At 44.7% G+C, this 22,757-nt stretch overlaps 1 protein-coding gene across 4 annotated transcripts in view; it reads right to left on the reverse strand.

Moving 5' to 3' along the window:
* The window catches only part of SLIT3 (slit guidance ligand 3), a 758,707-nt gene that overhangs the window by 505,324 nt on the left and 230,626 nt on the right, over positions 1–22,757 (reverse strand). The gene's annotated exons all lie outside the window — the stretch shown is intronic.

Raw genomic sequence — 22,757 nt, forward strand, 5'->3', positions numbered from 1 at the left:
AGATTGAGGTCGGAGTGAGAGCCAGGCTAATCAAGCCTACATTACGAAAAGAGTCTCCAACTGCTTGGCACCAGCGCTAGAGAAAAGTCCTCAAGCATGAAACAGCCTCCTGCTCTCCAATTCCCACGCAATCATGGCCTAGTTGTTTATAGGGAATCTACTAAAAAGCAAGGGGTCGCTGATTTGTTGAGGTTTCCCTGGGCTGGCCTCAAAGTCCATGCAGCCTTTTCGATGCACATAACCCTTCAGGGAGGGCTGCGTTCTCAAGGCTCCTTCATGCCCGCAACATGCGGGATGGGCCGGGCCCTCAGCCAACCAGGAGCCGCCTTGGGCCCGGGGGCAGCAAGGTCTTCCGTGAAAGGCTGGGAGGGACCGTCTTTCCGGGTGAAGCAGCAACAGCATGGAAGGGAAACGCACATACATGTATGTCCCTGCGTGGTCCTGGGGCACCAGTAAAGATAAAGAAAACACTACTTCACCAACCGCCAGCATACGTAACTTTACAACAGACTTACAGTCTATAAAAATGCAGCTCTGTGCCCGGCGTGCTGGGAGAGCCAAACCGGAAGTGGGAGGGCAGAGATCTCACGAAATTACTTCCTGGATATAGATCCCCATCACCGGGCCATTCACAGCAATTACCCTCTCCAGCGCCCTGCACCCTGCCCTCCTCTGCCCCCATACCTTTGCCAGCCCTACTCTGCCCATAATTTTGAAAGTCAGGGATACGTTTCATGGGGACTTGGCTCAAGTCTGCCAGGAAAAGCAAATTTGGGCCAGAACTAGTAGAATTTAGACATGATGGCAGAGCCAAGCTGCTGCCAACCCGAACTTCACCTCAAATTTGATGTGGGAAGGAGGGACGGAGGGTTTCTAGGCACTCGTGGGTGGTGTGCACCAGAAATCTGTTCGTTTAAAAGCTGTCACCCAAGCCACAGCCAAGGTAAGGGTTCACATTCCCTGGTGGCTGACAAATGGTATTCCAGGGCACCCAAAGGTCTCTGTTTTCAAGAGGAGAAATCGCTCATTCTCCTATGTAAGGTGATCGCTAAACATTGCCAGTGACTTCAGAAATAGATCTAATAGATTTGGAAACACTAGGTTTCTGGAGTTTGGAAGCACGGTTCTCTTTCTTGGGCTTTTAAATGGCATTTGAGAAACTTCTAGGTTGTTTTCCAAGCACAAGTTGACATAACAAGGAAAAGATATGGCTTTGATATGGGCCCAAAAGAGTGTTGGTGGTCTTTGATTCTACCGTGTATGCTTTCCACCCCAATGTTTTTAAAATGTGTTCCTTTCCAATATATATGTATAATAGAGCCTTCCTTTCCACAATAATTCATATTAGACAGGTTGTGTGATACAATTAATGCAGTCTTAAATAGAAGCAAATTTGGAAAACTCAGCAGTGGCCACAGGACTGGAAAAGGTCAATTTTCATTCCAATCCCAAAGAAAGGCAATGCCAAAGAATGCTCAAACTACCGCACAATTGCACTCATTTCACACTCTAGTAAAGTAATGCTCAAAATTCTCCTAGCCAGGCTTCAGCAATATGTGAACTGTGAACTTCCTGATTTTCAAGCTGGTTTTAGAAAAGGCAGAGGAACCAGAGATCAAATTGCCAACATTCGCTGGCTCATGGAAAAAGCAAGAGAGTTCCAGAAAAACATCTATTTCTGCTTTCTTGACCACGCCAAAGCCTTTGACTGTGTGGATCACAATAAACTGTGGAAAATTCTGAAAGAGATGGGAATACCAGACCACCTGATCTGCCTCTTGAGAAATTTGTATGCAGGTCAGAAAGCAACAGTTAGAACTGCACATGAACAACCGACTGGTTCCAAATAGGAAAAGGAGTAGGTCAAGGCTGTATATTGTCACCCTGCTTATTTAACTTCTATGCAGAGTACATCATGAGAAACGCTGGACTGGAAGAAACACAAACTGGAATCAAGATTGCTGGGAGAAATATCATTAACCTCAGATATGCAGATGACACCACCCTTATGGTAGAAAGTGAAGAGTAACTAAAAAGCCTCTTGATGAAAGTGAAAGTGGAGAGTGAAGAAGTTGGCTTAAAGCTCAACATTCAGAAAACGAAGATCATGGCATCTGGTCCCATCACTTCATGGGGAAATAGATGGGGAAACAGTGGAAACAGTGTCAGACTTTATTTTTGGGGGCTCCAAAATCGCTGCAGATGGTGACTGCAGCCATGAAATTAAAAGACGCTTACTCCTTGGAAGGAAAGTTATGACCAACCTAGATAGCATATTCAAAAGCAGAGACATTACTTTGCCAACAAAGGTCTGTCTAGTCAAGGCTATGGTTTTTCCTGTGCTCGTGTATGGATGTGAGAGTTGGACCGTGAAGAAGGCTAAGCACTGAAGAATTGATGCTTTTGAACTGTGGTGTTGGAGAAGACTCTTGAGAGTCCCTTGGACTGCAAGGAGATCCAACCAGTCCATTCTGAAGATTAGTCCTGGGTGTTCTTTGGAAGGAATGATGCTAAAGCTGAAACTCCAGTACTTTGGCCACCTGATGCGAACAGTTGACTCATTGGAAAAGACTCTGATGCTGGGAGGGACTGGGGGCAGGAGGAGAAGGGGATGACAGAGGATGAGATGGCTGGATGGCATCACTGACTCGATGGACATGAGTCTGGGTGAACTCCAGGAGTTGGTGCTGGACAGGGAGGCCTGGCGTGCTGCAATTCATGGGGTCGCAAAGAGTCGGACATTACTGAGCAACAAAACTGAACTGAACTGAAATAGACATTTGTATGCTGGGGAGGAGCGTTTGGCAGACGGCACTAAGACCAAGGATCGAACTCTGAGTTTGCCGCTCCTGGGACAAAGCCTGAAGTGGCCGCTGGCTTAAATGCTCCCTTCAGTCTTCGAGGATTCCCTGAACCTTTGAAATAGCCTTTGAAAGACCAGGTGAAATCAAAAAGTGGAAAGAAAATCTGCAATTAGAAATTTTGTCCTGCTCTTCTTGAACTCCTAGGCAGAATCAGGCCACACCAGGCTGTCAACCCAGCAGATGGGGGGGCTCCATCTATGTTGTAAGTTAAAGGTGTAAGATACGGCCTCCCAGGTGGTCTGCTGTGAACCTCTAGAGAAGAGGTGGCCCAGGGATGCAGATGGTACATAGGTCCAGGGCGCTTAGGACTTTGGCCATCACTAGGAGATGAAACTTAGCAGTTGCTGCAAGGAGTAGGTGTGTTATTTGGCGCCTGCAGGAACCTCTTTATGTGCCAACCTGCCACTCTGATAGTGACCCACTCTGAGAATAGGGAACACTAGCCACCTTTTTTTTTTTTGCCTGAATGGCATTTATGACATTCTTTGGTTTGTTTCTGTCTCAGAATACACTCCACAGTGCTAAAGTCCCAGAAAGAGACTGGGGCTTTACGAATCTTTAAAAACAATTTCAGTGGTCTCAGTTTTTAAATGATCATTTATGAGCACTTACCATGTACCAGGCACCATGCTAAACTATCCTACAGAGATGATTATATTTTTTCCACTATTAAAATCTTCCCTAGCTCCCACGACCAGTTAGCACTGAACCTCATATCTGAACCCAAGTCTGTCCAGATCCAAAATCATATTTGGACTGCCTGTGCAGCTATTAAAAGCATCAAAGCCGATTCACATGGATGTCCAAGACTCTGGTGGACTCAGAGCAAAGACCTTGAATTCCACCAGGACAGCCTTCTTCACCCTTGCCTAGGTATCTTGCAGATGACCCTCAGAAACTACCCATACTAAATCTCACCCAGGAACATTTCCCCTATGACCATATATGACTCCCTTAGGAAGCTGCATCCACCATAAAACGATTTTCCAATCTTCATGAAGGTCTGATAAAGGGACCTGCACCTGGCATAAAACCCAGCTATGCTGTTAATGACTTGACAGTGTTATCGGGCTGATTAATGCTGCCATTGTTTAGAACAATGATTAACTGGGCAGGAAGGACCCAAGGGAATGAAACAGTGCCTCATCAATTTTGAAGGAATTGCCAAGTGATGTTTATTTCATGAAAATTGGAGGGAACTAAAAGCATAACCATTCTTCCTTGACACTGACATTCCACCAGGTGGGCAGCGGGAGCAGTCAGAGCCCATTCATATCCTATTTCAGGTGGATGGTCAGCTAACACTTATGCAGGCAAAGCAGGAAAGGGATGGAAGGATTTGTCTTTGACACCCATGGTGTGCTGCCTCTGTGACTCTCCTCTCTTCCTTCCAATCTTAACATCCACTTTCTCAAGAGTGGTTCACCTGAGTTGCTAAATAAATAATTAGCATTAAGTAATTTCCTTGGTCATCTGACTTGGATGGTTTTCTTGCAGCATTGCCAAGTGAAAAGAGCTCTTAATTATGTCAATTCACAAAACCACACCAAAGACAACTTTATCAGAATATTTGTTTGCCACACTATTTAAAGAAAGAAAAAAATTAGGTAACTGATGGAGGGGGGCAATACAATCCTTTGTCATCATAAAGCTCTTCATATATGCACCACTTGTCAGTTCCAAATGCAGAGTTGGATCTGCCTGTTTGAAACCCTACTCTAAGTGGGGAACATAACAGAACCAAGAAAGATATCTTCTGAAGTAGGAATGTAGAGAGTGTCTCACCTTTCCTCCCTTTTAAAAAAGACTTAATTGCTCTTTCAAGAAACATAACTGATCACAGACATAGAATCAGAGTGCTCAGCTTGGGGATAATGGTGTAAGACAGAAGATGGAGAAGCAACGAGACGCACTTTTGCAGCCTTGCCCATCTCCCTCGTGTAGGTGGTCTGGGAACACATGCTTTGCAGAAATCCTGTGGGGGAGAAGCAACTTCAGCCTAGCGCCACCTAACAGAGTTCCAGCCCTGGCCCAGTGACAGAGAGAAGGTGATGTGACAACAGAAACAAGCAGTGAGACTCAAACACAATCGTGCTGCTTTGAAGAAGGAGCAAGGGGCATGAGCCAAGGGATGCAGGCCGGCTCTAGAACCTAGGAAGTGGCTTTCTCCTTCGAGCCTCCAGAAGGAGTGTGGTCCTACAGTATCTTGATTTCAGCCCAATGAAACCCGTTTCAGACTACTGACCTTCAGAACTGTAGGATGATAAATTTGTGTTGCTTCATGCCGCTACATTTATAGTAATGTGTTAAAGCAGCAACAAGAAATTAATACATGTGCTCCAAGACTTTTCCTTCATTGCAGGCATACATGCCCTGCGCCCACTGCCACAGTGACATCTCGCTGCGCTTAGCTTCCCACAGGTCTTTTTCTACCATCGTCTTGGTTTACCTGCCTCTAACATACCACCCACAACCCAACATCCAGCTTGTCCTCTTCTTCCTGTTTTAGTGCTGTTGTTTGAGTTGGATCCTAATGTTTTGATTTTAGGATTGATACAGGATCTTCTCTCATAATTCTAGCTTTCATTTCCTGGGAGTCTAATATGAGATCTCTTACTTCTTATAATTTCTCACTACATGAAACATACTCTATTTCTCTCCATACTGCAATAAGGAAGCTAGAGAGGTGTTAACTTGCCCACATTTACAGCTACTAAGCAGTAGAGCCAGATTGTAATCCAGACCTGTCCAAATCCAAAGGTGTGCTCCCCAGGACTCTTCAGTGCAGTCATGCTCCTGAACCCCTTCTATGGGCAATCCCAGGACCTTTGGCACAGAGCCACATCTCTTAACCCCAACAGCTCGGAATAACTTTAGGAATTCCCAAATCTACACCTTTCTGATAACAGTTGAAACTGATTTAATCTCTACTTGATCCCATTCAAGAGACAGCAAGATTGAACCCAAGTTCTACAGTGACGTAGTTTGTATAGCTTTAGACTCATCGACCACAGAGACGCAAAGAAACCCCCTCCAACCCTGTTCCTTGCAGACTTGTGTCTACTGTCTGTGCCTCAAACATCTGACTCTCTCAACAGAGACTCTCCTGTGACCTTCGATGGTGTGGCTACCCCAACTGCTGACTGACACTAAGGCTGTCCTATCCTGTCCTGTTCAGCCTTCAGGACTGAAAGGGCTTGGCTTTCACAGTTCAGGGGGTCATTCATGTCTCTATTCCTTTCTGCTCCGTGTTTACATTTGGAGGCTATTCTATGAGGTGAACAAAATCTCATCATGAACATGTTTATTCTGTGAGGTGAACACAGTCTCATCACAACATTTTTTAAAATCTAACTGTCTGTACATATTAGAGACATTTATTCTGCAAAGAGAAAGGGAAAAACAGTCAACACTTCTTTCGGGTTTGAAGGCTTTTCCTTGTCAGTGGTTTTCCTTTTGGGCAGCCTTAGCTAGTGGTTCTGTTCACAGTCCATGGGTTTTATAGCAGGAAGTTCCCTAGTGACAGCCTGGCAACACGAAGGACGATGCTGAGCCTCAGGTTATCCCTGAGTCACGCAGACTCCTAGTTCAGTGCTTTTGCTTCTCCCCTTGGCTCCCAGTCACCACCGGATACTCCAGTCCTACTGGCTTCTCAGAGAATTCAAGGGCTGCTCATTAGCCTGGGACACGCCCTCTGCTTACTATATGCCAGCTCCTTTAAACATCCCTCAAAATGCGCGAGTGACTTCTTCTTGCTTTTTATTGAGCTGAGAGTGGGGAGCTGACCAGCTTGGCCCCAGACTGCCTTGCAGATAATGCTGCTTCTAATTTCTGCCTCACTCGCAGCAGGGCCTACGTTTAGGTGCTTTCAGATAGGAGGGTGTTCAGAAATAGAACTCAAAGTGAGGCTGTCACAGGGTCAGTGGGAGTGCAATTAGATATTATTACACACATAAACTACACAAGCCAAGGTCTCAGACCACGCTTTCAAGAGGAGAAACCCAGAATGACTACTGAGTTCATAAAACTGTCATTATTCCAACCCTGACATTAAAACGAGGCTGCCCCAGGAAAAGCCTTGAGCTCTAGTACCCAGCCTCCTCCTGGCTCATCCCAGCTCTTCTCTAACTTGAGGAAAGAACGCTGGGAGCTATTTAGTTCCAATATTTCATGCCTATTGGGTATCTCATGTGACTAAGTGCTCTCTCTGGTAAGGTACCTCAGTATCTTCGCAAATGCCTATAATGAAGGTGAGACCTTACGAAGAGAGGTGGATGGGCAGGAGGCTGAAGGAATGTGACCGTCTTCCGCCCCAGAGCAGCCACAGGATCACAGTGTCCCTTTGTTTAGGCTACTGGTGACACGGTCACCACCTCCTGGAATAATGAAAGTTGCCTGTAACCTACTGGCATCTGGGCGTTAACTTGGGTCTTTCATTGTTCAGTGCCTATTACAGACATTCCAAAGTCAAATATTCTTTCACCTCTCCCAATCCATTCTCATCCCTAGGAAATGAGATTTTAAGCACATAAAAGGATAGTTACAAGGCCAAAAGAAAGCAGTCCTTTAGGAGAACCTTTGAACTTTGCCTATCCCTACAGAAAGCCATTTCTAAACTCTGAACCTGAGTGTAAGGAATCCTGCTACTCTTAGATTGGGAAATAATTCCCTTTTATCATACAATATGGTGATTATGTGCATGTATGCATGCTAAGTCACTTCAGTTGTGTCCAACTCTTTGTGACCCTATGGACCATAGCCCATCGGGTTCCTCTGTCCATGGGATTCTCCAGGCAGGAATACTGGAGTGGGTTGCCATGCCTTCTTCCAGGGGCTCTTCCCAACCCAAGGATTGAACCTGCATCTCGTAAGCCTCCTGCATTGGCAGGCAGGCTCTTTACCACTAGCACCACCTGGGAAGCCCACAGTAATTATATGACATGGCTAAAATGGTTAACAGTGGGCACACACACAGAGCAGAGCTGCTGCAAGAAAATCCATTGTCACTGTATGAATTCAAAAAAGGCACCCTTCTGGGCAGATAAATTAGAAAAAGGCTCCTTTTCCTTTGGGAAGGCGCAGCCCAGGGATGGTTTTGCAAGTAGATCAAGAGACAGATTTCCAACCCCACTTACCCTTTCTAAACCAGCACCGGTGCAGTGCACAATCTGCCCCACCGTACAGATCAACCCTAGAGAAGAGTGTAGTCAAGGATATGGAATATGAACATAGGTAGAAATTGCTAGAACTAGAGTGACTGTGAGTCATTAGAGAAAAGGGAAAAGTTTAGAAAACAGAAAAACCACAAAAGAAAAATAATCACTGGTAACATTACCTTGAGAAATGATGACTATTTAAATCTTTGATGTACTTCTTTCCACTTTCCCTTTTCAAATGCATATATCTAAAGAACATCAACATGGAAATGTTCTGTGCATACTGTTTAAGGCCTTTGCTTTTTGCCTACTATATCCTGCCTATCTTTGCATGTGAGCTAAGATATAACCCTGGTGTCACTTGTAAGGAGATCAAAGCAGTCAACCCTAAATGAAATCAACTCTGAATATTGATTGGAAGGGCTAATGCTAAAGTTCCAATACTTTGGCCACTTGATGCAAGGAGCCGACTCATTAGAAAAGACTCTGATGCTGGGAAAGATTCAGGACAGGGGGAGAAGGGGACGACAGAGGACAAGATGGTTGGATGGCATCACTGACTCAGTGGACATGAGTCTGAGCAAGCAATGGGAGATGGTGAAGGGCAGGGAAGCCTGGCATGCTGCAGTCCATGGGGTCACAGTTGCAAAGAGCTGGACATGACTGAGCAACTGAACAGCAACAGATCACTTGTAACAGCAATGCAGCATCTCTTGAACTGTAATGCATTCGTTGGACCTGTGGCTGGAACTTCAGATTAACTAGTTCTCTCTTTTTTTCACATTGTTTTAAAAAAATATTATTTTCCATTATGGTTTATCACATGATATTGAATATAATTCCCTATGCTATATGGTAGGACCTTGTTGTTTATCTCTTAATTCCTGTCTTAGCCACCTGCTTGCCATGAAATGCCTTCCGGCTACAAACAGAAGCAAAGAAACTGCCAAGCATCACAGTTAGGATAGAGCTGTGTCTGGCTAACAGTAAGGGCTGGGAAGCACCCTTCTTTGGGAGAATATACCCAGGGCAAGCTAGGTTCTCACAGCTCATTTCTGACTTGTAGTGAAGGTTTCCCTCACCTCCCACCAGTCACTTCGCCTCCACCACAGGCACATTCCTGGCTTCCACGCTCACTGAGTCAGATGCCATTGTCAGAATTCATTGACAAGTAGCAGCTGGCTGGAACTCAGACAGCTTGTTTGCACCCTCTTCCTGCACTACAGCCCCTTCCACCTTGTTTTTTTCCCCCAAAGTGGAGAGAGGATGGATAAGAATGTGACTTCCATTTGTTCCCGGGCACCATCAAATTCCTGCCAACAGATGCATTCCTCCCATACCTGTCCATCAGCTTGAGAGGAACAAGGCCTGAGAACAGAGGCTCACATTTCCTGAGCAAAGTTCTTTATCTTTCCTTAGGTAGAGATGAAACCAGTTTGCTAAGAGATGAAATAGGCTTCTAGCCCGTCTGCTGGAAGAGCACATCAGTTGGGGGCCCAGATTTCACACTCCTCAGGGACTTCCATGTTGGTGAGCTTGCTTCTGAGCTCAGCTCATGACCACAGGTTTGCATGGGGACCCACAGAGAGAAATTCAACGGGAGACGCTCCATTTACCAGGGAAGATGGGTGGCAGAGGCCACGTCAGATTCCAGCTTGCCAGTGCACACCGTTTGACCTCAAAACATCTTATAGGAGTACCTTCCCATGCAAAATCCTGTGATAAATGTTTACTTTAAAAATCATCCACTTTGGACATCCTATTTAAGTTCTGAAGTGACAGGGGCTTGAAAAAACTTAAAAGCAAATGTATATATATAAAAGAGAGAGGGAGAGGATCGTGGGGGAAGGAGACAAGAAGAGGAAGGTGAGAAGAGAAGGGGAGAGGAGAGACTGCAAGATACAAGACCTCAGCCATGGAGCACCATCACATTGCTCAAGGTCACACTGAGTAGAGTAAAAAAGAGAAAAGCATTGCATATTAACACATATATGTGGAGTCTAGACATGTGGAAAATGGTACAGATAATCTGATTTGCAAAACAGAAATAGAGACACAGACACAGAGAACAAACATATGGAGGCCAAGGGACAAAAGTGGGGGTGGGGGTGGGGGGTTAATTAGGATATTGGGATTGACGTATACACACTATTGATACTATGTGTAAAACAGGTAACTAATAAGAACCAACTGTACAACTCAGGGAACTCTGCTTAATTCTGTGGTGACCTAGATGGGAGGGAAATCCAAAAGAGAGGGGGTATATGCAATATGTATGGCTGATTCACTTTGCTGTACAATAGAAACTAACACAGCATTGCAAAGCAACTATAATCCAATAAATATTAATTTAAAAAATAAACAAAATATTCAATAATCTTCAGGACCTCTTTCCTCTCTCATTACCTATTAACAAAAATGTCAACATAAGAGAAATGACAGGCTCACAGCCAAGGGACTCTAGTGGTGACATCGTAAGGAGCAGAGCCTGAGCCGGCTGACCCTCAGAGATGACATCATGGTTTACACGGAGCACAGTCTCTCCGCAGCAGCTCTGCTCAGAGATACAGGCTTTGCTCTCTTGACACGGCGATATCAAGCACTCGAGGCACTGGGGGCAAGGGCCAAAGCTGGAGATGTATGGACCTGCCAGTGTGTCTAGAGCTTTCCTCTGATGAGGCTGGGGAGGCAGGCCCTGAGTCCGAATTGAGTCTTCAGGTGACACGGAAGTGAAAGTGAAACACGCTCAGTCATGTTCTACTCTTTGTCACCCTGTGGACTATACAGTCCATGGACTTCTCCAGGCCAGAATACTGGAGTGGGTAGACTTTCACTTCTTCAGCGTATCTTCCAACTCAGGGATCAAACTCCGGTCTCCCACATTGCAGGCAGATTCTTACCAGCTGAGCCACACACTGCCAGAGGTCAGTCACAGATGGGGACTACCTCAAGCCTTGCCCTTGGTTGCCCAGATTTTTCTCCTCAGCTTAACCCACATGATCCATTAGTCACCCTTTACCAAGATCCACTGGGAGACGTCAGGACTTCATGATCCACATAATTACAATGAAAGGTCTGCACTGGCTTTAATAATTCAAATGATCTGGACAAAATATTTCCCAGACAATGGACCGTGGCTTCATCATCAGTTCTAGCTGTGATTTACTTCTGTTGGCCTCAGTCATAGGCTGCTAAGAGATGGACATTTGTTCCTCCAATCATATCAGGAAGCCATTTTAAGATGGTACTTCTTACACCCAGACAGCATCACAAAAAAGGAAACAGCCAAATGAAAACCCCGTGTGTGAAGTTAAGATGACCAATGAGGAGTATCGGAAGGGGAGAATCATGAAATTGAGGGCTTTACTTTTCAATGCAGAAAATAATACAACAGGCATCATCCTTTAAATCACTGGAGAAGTCCTCCAGATGGCACTTCCCAATGGGGTCAGAAATCCAAGTGCATTTTAGTTACTAAAAGGAGACAGCAGCAGCAAGGCCTATGAACATCAGCCTTCTAACCAAAATGGTTTGCTCATGCACAGATAAAAGACGGTAGTTTGTCTTCTGGGCTCAAATCAAATGTCTCTCAAATCTAATGTGCAGTGACCACCCTCCTCTAGAATCAGAAGAGCTTAGTAAGAAAAACAGAACCGGAAGTAAAGAGTCATAAACCATCAAGCCTCTGCTGAAAGAGATGCTTTCAAAAAGGGTCTATCTAACTCTTTTCTCAATCAAATCAGGGTCTTCCTGAATCAAATGCTGCTCTGGACATGAGAGCAGGACCTTGAGCCTTGCTCAGCATCTGGTAGAGTGTCTGACACCTGGACTTACGTCAGTGAGTGAACGTACACATGAATGATGAATAAATGAATGAAGAAGATCTTGAGCTATTCTGGCAAACATAGTTGTTTTTTTCTTTCTCTTTTTTGGTTGCACCATGTGGCTTGTGGGATCTTAGTTCCTCAACCAGGGACTGAACCCTGGCGCTCGGCAATTAAAGCCTAGGGTCCTAACCACTGGACACCCAGGGAGTTCCCTAAGTCAGTATGTGTGAGTCCAGAGAGCAAGCAGTGATATAGGACAAAGTTAAACTAATACAGTCATGGTGGAGAATTCTGACAGAATGTGGTCCACTGGAGAAGGGAATGGCAAACCACTTCACTATTTTTGCCTTGAGAACCCCATGAACAGTATGAAAAGGCAAAAAGACAAGGCACTGAAAGATGAACTCCCCAGGTCGGTAGGTGCCCAATATGCTACTGGAGATCAGTGGAGAAATAACTCCAGAAAGAACGAAGAGACGGAGTCAAAGCAAAAACAACACGCAGTTGTGGATGTGACTACTGATGGAAGCAAGGTCTGATGCTATAAAGAGCAATATTGTATAGGAACCTGGAATGTTAAGTCCATGAATCAAGGCAAATTGCAAGTGGTCAAACAGGTGATGGCAAGAGTGAATGCCAACATTTTAGGAATCATCGAACTAAAATGGACTGGAATGGGTGAATTTAACTCAGATGACCATTATATCTACTACTGTGGGCAAGAATCCCTTAGAAGAAATGGAATAGCCATCATAGTCCACAAAAGAGTCTGAAATGCAGTACTTGGGTGCAATTTCAGAAAAGACAGAATGATCTCTGTTCATTTCCAAGGCAAACCATTCAATATCACAATGGTTTTCCAAGGCAAACCATTCAAACCATTCAATATCAACATACAAGACCTTTTAGAACTAACACCCAAAAAAGATGTCCTTTTCATTACAGGGGACTGGAATACAAACATAGGAAGTCAAGAAACACCTGGAGTAACAGGCAAATTTGGCCTTGGAGTACAGAATGAAGCAGGGCAAAGGCTAATAAAGTTTGCCAAGAGAACGCACTGGTCATAGCAAACACCCTCTTCCAACAACACAAGAGAAGACTCCACACATGGACATCACCAAATGCCCAACACTGAAATCAGATTGATTATATTCTTTGCAGCCAAAGATGGAGAAGCTCTATATAGTCAGCAAAAACAAGAAGGGGAGCTGACTGTGGCTCAGATCATAAACTCCTTATTGCCAAATTCAGACTTAAATTGAACAAAGTAGGGAAAACCACTAGACCATTCAGGTATGACCTAGATCAAATGCCTTACGATTATACAGTAGAAGTGAGAAATAGATTTAAGGGACTAGATCTGATAGACAGAGTGCCTGAATAACTATGGATGGAGGTTCGTGATATTGTACGGGAGAAAGGGATCTAGACCATCCCCAAGAAAAAGAAATGTAAAAAAGCAAAATGGCTGTCTGAGGAGACCTTACAAAGAGCTGTGAAAAGAAGAGAAGTGAAAGGTAAAGGAGAAAAGGAAAAATATACCCATTTGAATGCAGATTTCCAAAGAATAGCAAGGAGACATAAGAAAGTCTTAATCAGTGATTAGTGCCAAGAAATAGAGGAAAACAATAGAATGGGAAAGACTAGAGATTTCTTCAAGAAAATTAGAGGTACCAAGGGAACATTTCATGCAAAGATGGGCACAATGAAGGACAGAAATGGTATGGACCTACCTGAAGCAGAAGATGTTAAGAAGAGGTGGCAAGAATACACAGAAGAACTGTACAAAAAAGAGCTTCATGACCCAGATAATCATGATGGTGTGATCACTCACCTAGAGCCAGACATCCTGGAATGTGAAGTCAAGTCGGCCTTAGGAAGCATCACTATAAACAAAGCTAGTGGAGGTGATGGAATTCCAGTTGAGCTATTTCAAATTCTAAAAGATGATGTTGTCAAAGTGCTGCACCCAACATGCCAGCAAATCGGGAAAACTCAGCAGTGGCCACAGGACTGGAAAAGGTCAGTTTTCATTTCAATCCCAAAGAAAAGCAATGCCCAAGAATGCTCAAACATTTTTTTACCACACAATTGCACTCATCTCACACACTAGTAAAGTAATGCTCAAAATTCTCCAAGCCAGGCTTCAACAATACTTGAACCATGAACTTCCAGATGTTCAAGCTGGATTTAGAAAAGGCAGAGGAACCAGACATCAAATTGCCAACATCCGCTGGATCATCGAAGAAACAAGACAGTTCCAGAAAAACATCTATTTCTGCTTTGCTGACTATGCCAAAGCCTTTGACTGTGTGGATCACAATAAACTGTGGACAATTCTGAAAGAGATAGGAATACCAGACCTCCTGACCTGCCTCTTTAGAAATCTGTATGCAGGTCAGGAAGCAACAGTTAGAACTGGACATGGAATAACAGACTGGTTCCAAATACGAAAAGAAGTACGTCAAGGCTGTATATTGTCACCCTGCTTATTTAACTTATATGCTGAGTACATCATGCAAAATGCCAAGCTGGATCTTCATCAAGCTGGAATCAAGATTGCTGGCAGAATAACCAGCAGATATGCAGATGACACCATCCTTATGGCAGAAAGTGAAGAGAACTAAAGAGACTCTTGATGAAAGTGAAAGAGGAAAGTGAAAAAGTTGACTTAAAGCTCAACGTTCAGAAAATGAAGATCATGGTATCCGGTCCCATCACTTCATGGGAAATAGATGGGGAAACAGTAGCAGACAATTTTTTTTGGCTCCAAAATCACTGCAGATGGTGACTGTAGCCATGAAATTAAAAGACACTTACTCCTTAGAAGGAAAGTTATGACCAACCTAGATAGCATATTCAAAAGCAGAGACATTACTTTGTCAACAAAGGTCCGTCTAGTCAAGGCTATGGTTTTTCCAGTAGTCATGTATGCATGTGAGAGTTGGACTATAAAGAAAGCTGAGCACCAAAGAACTGATGCTTTTGAACTGTGGTGTTGGAGAAGACTCTTGGGAGTCCCTTGGACTGCAAGGAGATCCAACCAGTCCATCCTAAAGGAGATCAATCCTGGGTGATCATTAGAAGGACTGATGTTGAAGATGAAACTCCAATACTTGGCCACCTGATGTGAAGAGCTGACTCATTGGAAAAGACCCTGATGCTGGGAAAGATTGAAGGTGGGAAGAAAAGGGGATGAGAGGATGAGATGGTTGGATGGCATCACCGGCTCAATGGACACGAGTTTGAGTAACTCTGGGAGTTGGTGACAGACAGGGAGGCCTGGCATGCTGCAGTACATGGGGTCGCAAAGAGTCAGACATGACTGAGCGACTGAACTGAACTGAACTGAAACTAATATAGCATTATTACCTGGCTTCCATTGAGCTCTAATAAGATGAGCTCCGCCATCCCAAAATGTATAAAAAATGTTAGAAATGCTAATAATAACTTAATTACCCCACTTCTAGGATCCTATTTTATAGAAATAACCTAATATATAAGGGAAGGAGAGCTCTATTTTAAAAAAAGGTTTTTCTCAGCATGAAAAGTAACCATATATATTATAGAATGATTAAGTGAAATAAAGTTATTTAAATAAGAAATTATTATGTATTTGTCAGTTACTTAAAAGAATCAGTAAAATGTTTATGATGGCATTATATAAAAATATTAAAGCATATATAATGTATTCTGAGAAAGAAAGCATAAATATGTAGAAGGAAATAAGTAAAAGATAAACAATAATCCTCTTTGGGAAGTGGGGGATGAATAAATTACATTCAGTGCTGCTTTCTGAAAAATTCCAAAAATTTTACAGTTAATTTTTATCATTTTTTTTAATAATGGGGGATGAAATATAGCATATATTTTGCATATAAATTTTAAATATATTTAAAAATAAAAGAAATTTTAATATAAAATAAAATATAAATTTAAAACATAAAGTGCCATAAACATTGAACTTCTAAGAAAGTATCTGGCTCCAAGATTTGACCCTGTCTGTGCTCTTCCATCCTATAGATTAAAAAATCTTTAAACCAGAAATTTGGATATCACTTCAAAGAGCTCCCTGATACCTCCACATCGCTAGCCAACATGGACCGTGGGTCTAGCAAACGTGATGATTAAATTCTCTTTTGTGACTGTATCACAGAACCCAGACAAAGGAAGCTCACTCCTATCCCTTGTCACTGAAGAAGGGTTTCTCTTTGGTGCCATCAGAGCAAGGACTGATGCTGGAGAGACTGATTCCTGTTCATAGGAAAGGCGGCATTGAGGGAAATGGGATGGCGTCACATTGTAGCTGCAAGGCACTGGAACTGCCACTGAAGACTGGTAGGCAGGAGGGTATAACTCCTCCATAGCCTGCTTGGCTTCCAAGACCTACCAGCTGCCATGCTCGGCAAGCGTCTGGCCCCTCCCGTCTCAAGACAACGCGTCACTCGCCTGTCTCCCTGTGCCCCTGCATCAGGCCAAAGTGCCAAAAAGCTGTCCCTTCTGATGTGCTGAAACGGCGACTTTTCTCCACTGCCAGGACGCACCAAACTCTACTCTCAGGTGAGCTGCTTATGGCTCTCTAAATTCTTGATGCTGCCTCATTTGGACATCTGTGATAAACCACATGGAATCAAGGCCTCAGTACACTGATTGTAAAGGTCATGAAAAACAAGGAAAGACAGAAGCCGTCGTATCAGAGGAATTTGAGATGACGATTTACTGCAACGTGGTGCCCTGGACAGGCTCTTAGAACAGGAAGGGCATGAATGGGAAACCGGTGGCATTCAAATAGTGTGGAATTTGATTAACAGCTACAGACAGATGTCAGTTTCTTAGTTTTGACAAGTATACCATAGTAAAATGGGGCTTCCCTGGTGGCTCAGACAGTAAAGCGTCTGCCTGCAATGTGGGAGACCTGGGTTCAGTTCCTGGGTTGGGAAGATCCCCTGGAGAAGGAAATGGCAATCCACTCCAGCACTCTTGCCTGGAAAATCCCATGGATGGAGGAGCCTGATAGGCTACAGTCCATGGGGTCACAAAGAGTCGGACACGACTGAGCGACTTCACTTTCACTATAATAATTAATAGTTAATAATATTAACTATTACCCATAGTTAATAATGGGTAATGGTAATATGTTCATAATAACTGGATGGGGGTGTATAGATATTCATTGCACTATCTTAGAAACTTTTTTGTAAATCTAAAATTATTGCAAAATAAAAATTAATTTTTAAAAGAATCAAGGCCTCCAAAGAAGATAAAGAAGACGGATGGTAACTATTGTCTCACTGATGCTAAATTCACCAGAAATCCAGTGAAAGTGGAGTTTGGAATTGGAATGAGGCGATTTGATTCAAAACCTCCTGTTCTTTTCAGTGGGAGCCAAGATAAGTCACTTAAATTCAGAGAATTTCAATTTCATCTGTAAAATGTGAATAACAGCACCTGTTGGATAGATGTGTAGCAAGTACCATGGGAAGTAAGCATCATGAGGGAGGGAGGTGGTTCATCCCCTGCTAAATCCCTTGTGCCTAAAACAGTCCCTGGCAGAAAGTAGCTACCTGACTAACACGTGTTATGTGAGTGAATGCATGCAAAGGGTTCAAAATGGCATCGCATTTCAATACACTGCTGGCATTCATGGCAAGATCAAAACCTTACTCATCCTGCTGAAAATAACCTGAAACATACGGGAAAGACAAATGCATTATATGAAAACAGAACACTATGAAGCAGTTAAAATAAATAAACTACATTGAGATGAATCACCAGGACTGGAGTTCAACATACTGTTGAACAAAAATGTAAGTTGCAGAACTATATACATGGTATGATACTACTTAAGTAAAACGTTTGAAGATATACTAAGGGTTGCCATGTTCAGTTCATAGACAGTGATTTACATGGTGAAAAAAGTGGAGAAACACAGGCCAGAAAGGTTTACTAAGTGTGTGGCAGTGGTCATCTCAGGGAAAGGGCAGAGGGCTGAGGACAGGTCACCACTCATCCCTTAGTGAGGCACAGCCCGGCCACAGCAGTGAAGACCTGCCTCCCAAACAGTGTGACCACCGACGACTCCAAGGTTGAGGTTAGCTGGCCTGTCAGCCACACTGGCTGCTACTGTGTTGTTCAGTTGCTAAATAACACACAAAGACAGACCGGTTAAAACAGCATAATTTAGGGAAGTCTGTCATAGGATGACTGGTTGTAAACTGCATGCTTGCAATTGGTTGGCAGGGTGTTTCTCAAAGTGTTTCCTAAACCAGCAGCATCCACATAGCCCGGGAACAAAATGCAAATTCTCAGATTCCCTCTCAAAGCCACTGAGTTCCGACTTCTGGGGGTGGGGGCCCGAAACAGGTTTTCTACTCCAGTACTCTTGCCTGGAGAATCCTGTAGATGGAGGAACTTGGTGGGCTGCTGTCCATAGGGTCACACAGAGTCGGACACGACTGAGGCGACTTAGCATGCATGCATGCATTGGAGAAGGAAATGGCAACCCACTCCAGTATTCTTGCCTGGAGAATCCCAGGGACGGCGGAGACTGGTGGGCTGCCGTCTATAGGGTCGCACAGAGTCGGACAGGACTGAAGCGACTTAGCAGCAGCAGCAGGGAGCCCTGCAGGTGATTCTGTTGCCCACTCCAAGGGAGAACCCCTAGACTAGTAGGGTCTGCCAAGAAGGGTTCTTGTGTGGCCTAGCCTTGATTAAAAGTCCCTTCATCTCAGACTTAGCTTATCTCTTAAAATATGGACTAGATACAAATGATCTCTAAATTCTTTCCCAATTCTAAAAGTTTATACATGCATGCATGCTAAGTCGATTTAGTCAAGTCTGACTATGTGCAACCTTATGGACTGTAGCCTGCCAAGCTCTTCAGTCCTTGGGATTCTCCAGTCAAGAACTCTGGAGTGGGATGCCATGCCCTCATCCAGGGGATCTTCTCTACCCAGGGATCAGACCTGGTGTCTCTTATGTCTCCTGTGGAGACAGGTGGGTTCTTTACTACCAGTGCCACCTGGGAAGCCCTTACAACAATACACCGACCTACATAAAATTAAAAGGTTAACTTTTAATAACTACTTTCTTTCTTACCTTGGAGAATGCGGTAACAGAGAATTACTGTCTATGTTTCTTACTGTCCTCCCCCTCAGCTGGTTCTGGCCTAGCTACCCCCAAACCATCCATACTCCACTCCCCCCTTGCCTTCTTCTACTACTGAGACTATAAAGCTAAATGAAACACACTCTCTCTCCACTTCCCTCGCAGCGAGGTACACCCTCAGGGAACGGTTCTGGCCAACGCGATATGAGTAGAAGAGTGTCGCTTCCTAAATACAGAACATGTCCAGAGGGAAGGAGGTCCTTTATGGCGTCACCTCAGTGGAGATGGAAGGACGGAGGTGGCCCAGGATGAGAGAAGGGACCTGGGACTTTGATATCACCCAGGACAGCTGCATCAGCTCTGCTCTATCTCCTTCAGGACTCAAAAGCCTCCACTGTTTAAACCACAGCAGGGCTTTTCTATCACTGCGTGTGTGTGACTTGTTTCTGATTGATGTCCCCCATGTGTCTAGCTCTAAGGAACGCCTTAGATGTTAGGTGTCCCTGCGGTCATAACAGGGAGAAGGAAGAGGAGCAGGGGAAGAGGAAGAAATAAAGAAGTAGAACAGAGAGGGTTAAAGAGAGGATGGGGGGCTTCCCTGGTGGTCCAGTGGATAAGAATTCGCCTGCCAATGCAGGGGACACAGGTTCGATCCCTGGCCTGGGAAGATTCCACATGCTGCAGAGCAACTAAACCAGGGTGCTCCAGAGCCCACAAACCTCAACTACTGAGCCCACATACCACAGTCGCTGAAGCCCGCGCACCTAGGGCCTGGGCTCTGCGACAGCAAAAGTCACCGCAGCGAGAAGCCCACAGTGAAGAGGAGCCCCGACCACCACAACTAGAGAAAGCCCGCGCGCAGCAGGGAAGATCCAGAGCGGCCAAAAATAAACAGATTTAATAAACACATGTTACATTTAACCAACCAACAAATAAATACAAAGAATACCTTAATTAAATTAAAAAATAAAGAGAGGATGGGCTCACTGAGGGTAATAAAAATAAAGAGAGGATCGGGTGCCTGAAAGGAGAAAGTTTTAAGCACATGTGTAAAGTGAGTAAAAAGGCCTGGAAGAGAGGAAAAAAGAAGGCATGCCAAACCTGTATTTATACAAGAAACTTTATTATAGCCATTAAAACATGGGTTTGATGTGCTGCTTATACATATTTTAATGCACATTAAAATGAATACATGACTATTAAAGTAAAAAAATATATATTAGTCCATGTGTCACTAACAATCATCTCATGAACCAGGACAGGCCCACCTGGTGCTCACAAGGAGCTCTGACTTATGCAGATTCCTGGCCAAAGGGTTTGTGGCTTCGGGTCTGAAACTGCACAGGTAAGGTGGTAAGATTCAAGTCAAAGGTTGCTTGAACGGGGCAGGCACCAGTTCGTCTCAAAGAGCACATTCTTAACCACGTTGAAGGTCTTTAGGTCTAACCTTTATTTCCCTAAGGTGCACCAAATTTCTTGGCTGACCCCAGGTAAAATATAGGAAAATACAATGAACACAGAGATAGAAATGGCTCCTGCTCTAGCCGTGGGAGAGCTCCCCTGATCTCTAACCCCCACGGGACATTCATTTTATACCCAGAGCAGGGTTGCATGGGTGTGTTTCAATGCATCTTTGCTGCATGTTGAGATACAGAGTCTTGTAGCAAGGCACATTTTAAAAAATTCCTTTTGGTGTTCTGGTTGCTTTCAAACCATTCCTTTCTTTCTTGTGGCAATGTCTCACAATGCCTCTTCTCTTTTCAACTACCTCCCTCCAACAGAGACACACACAGCCCTCTCCTGTTCAGGGTGAGCCCATTACGGACACACAAGTCAAGATGACAGGCCAGCAGGAGCTGCTGCCGTGTGTCTCATCTTCCTTTCCACCCCCTTATTCCCTGAAGAGATCGTGCATTTCTGCTCTTCCCCAGTCCCCAGCCCTCAGGCCCATATCTGCAGCTATGGTCAGGCACTTGGTCAGACAGGGCTCGATGACCTTGTCAAGTACCCACCAAAGAGCACCCCGCAGCCTCAGTCCATCTGCAGCCTTGGAACCTTGAGTGGGGAGCCCGCCTGTGCCACCTTCCTGTGAATGTCAAGTCAGAGCCTGTTTGTCTACCGCCCACAGCTGCTGAGCTGTGTCACCTATATGCACGGGCCACGGGAGTCAGCTTGCCAGCCGTCTCCATGGAGAGGGGCGGAGGTCACCAGAGAAGCCACTGAGAGATGTGCCAACATATCAGAGATGCTCAAGGTTGACAGGGATCACTTTCCTTTCTCAAAGTGGGAGGGGGGAAAAAAAAACCCATATAATCTTTATAGTAGGAGCTGGATGGAGGGGGAGGGAGAGGCAGAACGGGAGGGCGAGAATGACATCTGTGTCAACTGTTTATTTTGGTGACTGTCTGCAAGTCGCAGGCAACTGGGCTGAGCTGAGCTGTCATGGAAACACAATTCCGTTGCAGATGACGAGTTGGCATAAAGACAGTGTAGGTGGGAAAGAGGTACGGGGAAACCAAACTACCTGTCACACGGGCGGAGGGAGGACGAGAACCTACCCTCACACACTCTCCTCGTAATTAAATGTCAGATGTATACAATGCAGTAAAATAATTAGCATGGCATAATTACCGTTCAGATGGACTCCCTCGTATATGCCAAACACATTGCTGTACTAGAGCACAAGCTGTTAAAACAAATTGAGTTACTTAATTTTTACATGTGGCAGCCTGTTTTATCATTTCCTCAGATGCAAATGCTTCATTAATGATGCAGTCCTTCTGCATGCTCAAGGCTCCAGGCTACTGCAAAGACAGGGCCTTTGGTCTCCCCGCGGAGGCCCTGCAGACGAAAATCCATGCACCCTCCTCTTCCACACGTGCCCTCTCCAATCTCGTCTCCACAGAGTAGCCCAGAGGATATTTGAAAGCCATAAATCAGATCGTGTCACATGCCTGCTTGAAGACCGTTCAGTGGCTCCCACTTAGATAAAGGCCAGAGGCCTTCTGGAGGGAGCTTCCTGACCGTCGCAGGCCTCTCTCTTCCCGTCACTGTGCTCCAGCCACACTCGTTTTCTTTCTCTTCTTTGACCCAAGGTCAAAGGGCTAGTATTGTTTCTATGTTTCTGGTGGTTTCTATGCTATTTTCTGTTCTGTTAGTCTTAACAACAATTGACAAGGAATAGATAGGCACCCACAGGCTAAGGGAACACTGAGGCAGCCCACACCCACATTTTGCAGAGGAGAAGGCAGAGGCACAGCGGAAGGAAAGTGACTTCCACTCCCGTTGCTCAAAACACGTGCTGCCTGCTCTGCCATCTCCTGCCCTCACTGTCTCCCATCCCTCCAGAGCTGCCTAATTCTCTTAAATTTCGCATCTTCAGGGAGACTTCTCCTGACCACCCTACAAAAAGTAGGTCCTGGCCCTCTCCGCCCCTCCCACCAGCCTCCTCTAGAACTCTCCGTGGGCTTTCTCCATAGCATTAATCCCATTTAATACCATCATTTTATACTGATATATCAGTCTGTGTTTTTGTTTAATGTCCATCTCTCTCACAAGGTTCTAAGCATCCAGTCGGCAGAGAGACCACACCTGTTTTGCTCTCCGGGACACTGAAAATGCCTAAGGGAGTTCCTCGCAGGTAAGAGCTGTTCAAAAATCTAACCAGCTGTAGTGTGATCCTGGGTAAGTCACTTTCCTTCCGCTGTGCCTCTGCCTTCTCCTCTGCAAGATGCGGGTGTGGGCTGCCTCAGTGTTCCTTCAGCCTGTGGGTGCGTATCTATTCCTTGTCCATTGTTGTT

The sequence above is a fragment of the Bos taurus genome, chromosome 20 (assembly GCF_002263795.3).
Source record: "Bos taurus isolate L1 Dominette 01449 registration number 42190680 breed Hereford chromosome 20, ARS-UCD2.0, whole genome shotgun sequence".
Taxonomy (NCBI): Eukaryota; Metazoa; Chordata; class Mammalia; order Artiodactyla; family Bovidae; genus Bos; species Bos taurus.